At 40.1% G+C, this 6,704-nt stretch overlaps 1 non-coding gene across 1 annotated transcript; it reads right to left on the reverse strand.

Annotated features, from left to right (window-relative positions):
• Window positions 1-2,639: 2,639 nt before the first annotated feature.
• Window positions 2,640-2,747, reverse strand: LOC130952193 (small nucleolar RNA R71). The gene has a single exon (XR_009074373.1). It is a non-coding gene; the product is annotated as a small nucleolar RNA R71 (small nucleolar RNA).
• Window positions 2,748-6,704: the final 3,957 nt, after the last annotated feature.

The following is a 6,704-nucleotide window of genomic DNA, read 5'->3' on the forward strand; positions in this document are numbered from 1 at the left end:
CGTTCTACCTTAGATTGGGTGGATATCTCTTGGATTCCTGATACACGATGCGTGGTTGCTACTCGCCTGACAACCGAGCGCTCGCCTGACAACCGAGCCAGCCATTCCGTGAGATCAGAGTCTTCGTGGTATAAGCCAGAATTGATGGCGGCAGTCAAGAGAATCCGGAAGGTCTAAACCTTGTCTGTGGTATTCTGAGTAGGATTCAATGATTGAATGACTGTGACGTGCTTCAAACTCGCGATTGTGGGGCGTTAGTGACAGACGCAAAAGAATCACTGGATTCTATTCCGACATGATCGAGAACCGACAGCTGGATAGCCGTGCCGTGACAGGGTGCGTTGAACATTTCCACTGAGAGGATGGGAGGTAGCCACTAACAACGGTGAAACCCTTGCATACAGCTTGCCATGGAAAGGAGTAAGAAGGATTGGATGAAGACAGTAGGAAAGCAGAGAGACGGAAGGGACAAAGCATCTCCATTCGCTTATCTGAAGTTCTCACCAATGAATTACATAAGTACCTCTATCTTTATCTTTATGTTTTATTCATATATCATCCATAACCATTTGAGTCTGCCTGACTGAGATTTACAAGGTGACCATAGCTTGCTTCATACCAACAATCTCCGTGGGATCGACCCTTACTCGCGTAAGGTTTATTACTTGGACGACCCAGTGCACTTGCTGGTTAGTTGTGCGAAGTTGTGTTTATGCCATGGTATTGAACACCAAATTTTTGGATTCATTACCGGGGATTATTTGAGTTGTGAAAAGTAGTGATCACAATTTCGTGCACCAAGTTTTCGGCGCCGTTGCCGGGGATTGTTTCGAGTATGGACAACTGACGGTCCATCTTGTTGCTTAGATTAGGTATTTTTCAGAGTTCTTAAGAATGAATTCTAGTGTTTCAAGGTGATGATCTTATCATCACCAAAGCTGATTGATTCTCATCAATTTAGCTCTTGAATGCAATGTCCTGCTGAAGCTTGGCTATCCATGTCTAATTCCTTTAGACTGAAGCTTTAGACTAACATTGCATGATTCCTGGAATTCTCATTAAGAATTTTGATACCTTTATTTTCTTTTCCACTTAATTTTCGAAAAATCCAAAAAAATTTACAAAATCATAAAAACCAAAAATATTTTATGTTTCTTGTTGAGTCTAGTGTCTAATTTTAAGTTTGGTGTCTTGCATGCATTGTTTATTTGATCTTAGTTCCATTTTCAAGTTAATAACACAGGGAATTGAAGATTCAGTACATGCAGCAGAGGAATTGTACAGAAAAAGTTGGGCGTTCAAAACGCCCAGTGAAGAAGGAAAAACTGGCGTTTAAACGCCAGCCAGGATACCTGGTTGGGCGTTTAACGCCCAAAAGGGTAGAGCTTTGGGCGTTAAACGCCAGAATGTGCACCATTCTGGGTGTTTAACGCCAAGATGGCACAAGAGGGAAGATTTTGTTTTTAATGCAAATTTTTTTCAAGTTTTCAAAGTTTTTCAAAATCAAATCTTTTTCAAATCATATCTTTTCAATCAAATCTTTTTCAAAATTAATTTCTTTCATTTTTCAAAAATACTTGCTATCAATTAATGATTTGATTCAACATTTCAAGTAAGTTGCCTTTTCTGTTGAGAAAGGTTTAATGTTTGAATCATATCTTTTCTTGTTAAGCAAGTCATTAATTTTTAAAATCAAATCTTTTTAAATTGTTTTTCAAATCATATCTTTTCAATCATATCTTTTTAATCATATCTTTTTCAAAATAATTTTCAATCATATCTTTTTGATTTCTAATTTCAAAATCTTTTTCAAAAATCACTTGCTTTCTTTTCCATTCTTAATTTTCGAAAATCAATTACTATTTTTCAAAATGTTTTTAAAATCTTTCACTTAATTTTCGAAAATTTCTTCCTCTCCTCTCACATCCTTCTATTTATGGAGTACCACTCCTCCTCAATGCACAATTCGAACTCTATCTCACTAAGTTCGAATTCTTCTACCTCTTCCTTCTATTTTTCTGTTCCTCTGACACCTCAAGGAATCTCTATACTGTGACATAGAGGATTCCACATTTTCTTGTTCTCTTCTCTTTCATATGAGCAGGAGCAAAGACAGAAGCATTCTTGTTGAGGCTGACCTTGAACCTGAAAGGACCTTGAAGCAAAAGCTAAGAGAAGCTAAGGCACAACTCTCTGTAGAGGACCTAACAGAAATCTTCAAAGAAGAAGAACCTATGGCAGCCGAAAACAACAACAATGCCAATAATGCAAGGAGGGTGCTGGGTGACTTTACTGCACCTACTCCCGACTTCTATGGGAGAAGCATCTCTATCCCTGCCATTGGAGCAAACAACTTTGAGCTTAAGCCTCAATTAGTTTCTCTAATGCAACAGAATTGCAAGTTCCATGGACTTCCATTGGAAGATCCTCATCAGTTTTTAGCTGAATTCTTGCAAATCTGTGACACTGTCAAGACTAATGGGGTTGACCCTGAGGTCTACAGACTTATGCTATTCCCTTTTGCTGTAAGAGACAGAGCTAGAATATGGTTGGACTCACAACCTAAAGAAAGCCTTAACTCTTGGGAAAAGCTAGTCAATGCCTTCTTGGCAAAGTTCTTTCCACCTCAAAAATTGAGTAAGCTTAGAATGGAAGTCCAAACCTTCAGACAGAAGGAAGGAGAATCCCTCTATGAAGCTTGGGAAAGATACAAACAATTGATCAGAAAGTGTCCCTCTGATATGCTTTCTGAATGGAGCATCATAGGTATTTTCTATGATGGTCTCTCTGAACTGTCCAAGATGTCTTTGGATAGCTCTGCTGGAGGATCTCTTCATCTGAAGAAGACGCCTACAGAAGCTCAAGAACTAATTGAAATGGTTGCAAATAACCAATTCATGTACACTTCTGAAAGGAATCCTATGAACAATGGGACAAATCAAAAGAAAGGAGTTCTTGAGATTGATACTCTGAATGCCATACTGGCTCAGAATAAAATATTGACTGTAAAACCCGGTTAATTAACGGCTAATTAACCCATAAATGAGAATTTATTCTAGAAAGCCTAAAATGTGATTTTTATGGCTAAATGTGATAGAGGAGACTGAGACGAGAATTTTGGTACCAATTTTATAGAATTCGGACCAAGATTGGACCGAACGGGCCAAACCGGGCCAACCGGACCCAAAGTGGGCCCTTGGCCCAACATAACTTAACCAAAACCCTAGTTTTCAGCACTCTCTCTCCTCATTTGTTACACACACAAGCTGAAATTAGAGAGAAAGGGAGGAAGAACACACTCTCAAGTTCTCTCCCTTGGTTGATCTTCAAACCATCATAACTTTTGATCTAGAGCTCCGATTGCCGCCCCGTTTGCGGCCACGCGTTCACCGCGGAGAGCTCTACAAAACCCATATAATCAATCTTGAGGTAAGCCACGTGTTACTGTTCGAAATCCCAGCCCTTATTTTCGAGTTTCATGGGTGAAATGTTGAGATTTTGGGTTCTTTGATATTATAGGACCAAACTCTCTTGAAGGAGAAGGTTAATCTTGTCTCCTTGGACCTTGGGTGTGGTAAGATTCTCAACCCTAGTGTATTTTGTTGTTTTATGATGCTTGGGTTTTGAGATGTTGTGTATGGGTATGATGGTTGTGGCTTAGGTTGTGTATGTGTGGATATTGGAGTTTGATTGGTGATTTTGAAAAGCTTGGAAAGGGTTTGGTGGTGAAAAATCTGTTCAGGTATTGAGGCCTTGAGAGCTTGTGGATATTTGGTTTGGAAGTGCTTTGGTGGAGCTTGGGAAAATCGGCTAAGGTATGATTTCGGTTTCCCGTATCTAATATGTAATGTGGTAGGAAATACTTAGGCTAGAGGCCCTAAGATAGGCATTGAATGGTTGATGTTGTTAAATGATTGAGATATATGATGTGGTCATATATGTGATGATGATTATTGATGCCTTAATGGTATGATGTATGAGAAGTATGCATGTTGTGATATATGCTTGATGATTGGTTATGGTTGAATTGTGGGTTGAACCATGTTGATGGTGAATATGATATTGATTATGTATAATGATGGTTATTTGGAATTGGTGTTGTTGAAAATTGGCATGAGGAATAGTATATGAGATGTCAATATGTTTGGGTTTGAGCCACTTGGGTGAAGTGGGGTAAAATGATGAGATAGTGATTTTGGTAAATTGTGATAATGTGTCAATGTGTGAGTTGAGGAGGCTTGACGTTGAATTTGACACATTTTGATTGATTTCAAAGAAAAGGGGATGAAATTGGCATGTTTTGATTGATTTTGAAAAGAGTTGAAAATGGTTTGTTTTGAAAATAGCATATTGTGGTTTTGTATGAAAATATGGTTTTTGGGCATACTTTGACGGGACATGACATGGACTACGGATCTCCGTTTTGTACCAAATCTGTTTAGAAATGAAATTGGATCCGGGATGTCCATACCGTTTGAGGAACGGGTGAAAAATGATTTAAAATGAGGAAGTTATGTCCGTTGGAAGATTGGGGTGTAAATCTGTGAAATTCTGCAGCTTTTAACTTAGAAAATTTTTAGCAGAATGACCCCTTGCGCGTGGGTGCACCTGGCGCGTACGCGCCGATCTTCCGAAAAATGCCATCCACGCGTACGCGTGATGTGCGCGGGCGCGCCGATTGTGCTGCACCCAATGCCCAGCCATTTTCCAGAGAGTTATGCCAGAACTGTGCCGGTGTTGTGCCTGGGACACGAGAACACCCGCGCGTACGCGTGGTTGACGCGTGCGTGTCGATTGGCAGATTTTGAATCCACGCGTTAGCGTGCATGACGCTTGCGCGTCGATAAGTTTTTAAGGCTATCCACGCGTGCGCGTGGAGTGCGCGTACGCGTGGCCCTGTTTTCATCCCAAAGTTGATTTTTGAGTTTTAAAAGCCAAATCTCATACTTCTAAGCCTCCGATCTCACCATTTATGTCTTAAATCATTATGACATGCCTAGCTATTAGAAAGGGGCTAGTGAATGAGGTAACTTGCGAGTGAAGCAAGGGAAAAATGAATGATCAATGAAGATCAAGATGATTATGTGAGATGCGGAGGATGGTGGTGGAAGTGCTTGTTATGCCATGGGCCGAAAGGCTGTAATTGTTAATGAAATGGCTGGTTATGGATTTAACCGTGAGCCAGAATAGCTGTGTATGCTATGAATATTGGCTGGTTATGGATTTAACCATGAGCCGAATGGCTGATATGGATGTTGATCCATGGATGAGAATTCATGCATGTTTATGCTGAATTATTGATAATTGTGATTTGCACTTCCACTATCTGAGATACGAGTTTCCCTGGGTAGTAGCAGTGGCTAGCCACCACGTGCTCCAGGTTGAGACTTGATACTCTGTTTACCCTATGTCGTCAGGGTGGCCGGGCACTGTGAAATTCCCGGACGAGCTCACTCCCAAATATTCACCTGTGATGGTGATGGATAAATATTCACCAGTGATGGTGATGGATATGGATCATGATTATGATCAAGCTCATATTGAGCATACTCGAGTTGGGGAGACACGACAGAGGGACAGTCCAATGGTTAGCTACCAGGACTTGTCGGGTTGGCTCTATAACCGACAGATGATATCATCGGCCACTAGGGACAGGCATTCATCATATGCATACTATATGAATTGTTCGAGATTGCCTATTTGACTGCATATTACTTGCTAATTGTCTAAATGCCTTAACTGCTCCTATTTGTATATTCTTTGTCTGATATAACTGTGTTGCTATAATATACTCCTGCTAGTGGTTGGGAGGTTTGAAGGAATTGGAAGGGAAAGTATTAGTTAGACTGAAGAATCTTTAGTCAGATGCCCTTATATGGTTTAGCTTGTTTATAAGCTTTGATATTATCTGGAGGGAGTTCTAGGATTGCCTTTGGCTTTCCTCTATTATTATGTATTATATATGTGGAAGCTGTTACCATGCTGGGGACCTCTGGTTCTCACCCATGCGGATTTTGTGGTTTTCAGATGCAGGACGCGAGGTTTCCCGCTGAGGCATGCTGGAGACTTCTAGATTTGCGAAGATTCCTTGTGCTTGGGGACTATGTTTTGGTTTATATGTTTTGCTTAGATACTCTTATCTCCATTAAATAATACAAACTGTGATGACTCCTCTTATGGGAGATTTTGGAGAATAGGTTTTATGTATTTGTGTCCCTTTGGGTTTCCTTTGGGGTTTTCCTTATTTTATCATATGTATATTGTTATGCTCAGACCGGTTATCTTCGCAGCCGGATTTTGAGTCTTGATATTCCTGTTTTTGACACTCTCTTGTATATATATAATCTCGCGTTGGTTTATCCTTGTTCGTTGCGTTATCGATCGGAGTGTTGCGCTTTTGAGTTGCGGTTTTTGTTTACCCCTTTTTCTACAAAGGCTCCTAGTTATAATCAATCATTCATACTACTATACGTACTAAATTTTTATTTTAGAGGTCGTAATACCTTGCCATCTCTGAATTATGACTTAAGCATAAGACTCTGTATGGTAGGGTGTTACATTATGGTATCAGAGTAGTTCGTTCCTGTAGAGCCTGAGGGATGGACTGACTATGCTTCTGTGCATTCTCTGTATGTGTGTTATGTGCTATTAGTATATCTGCTCGATATAATTGGCATAAACGTTCATGAGCATGCATTTGGGAC

The sequence above is a fragment of the Arachis stenosperma genome, chromosome 9, assembly GCF_014773155.1.
Source record: "Arachis stenosperma cultivar V10309 chromosome 9, arast.V10309.gnm1.PFL2, whole genome shotgun sequence".
NCBI classification, from domain to species: domain Eukaryota; kingdom Viridiplantae; phylum Streptophyta; class Magnoliopsida; order Fabales; family Fabaceae; genus Arachis; species Arachis stenosperma.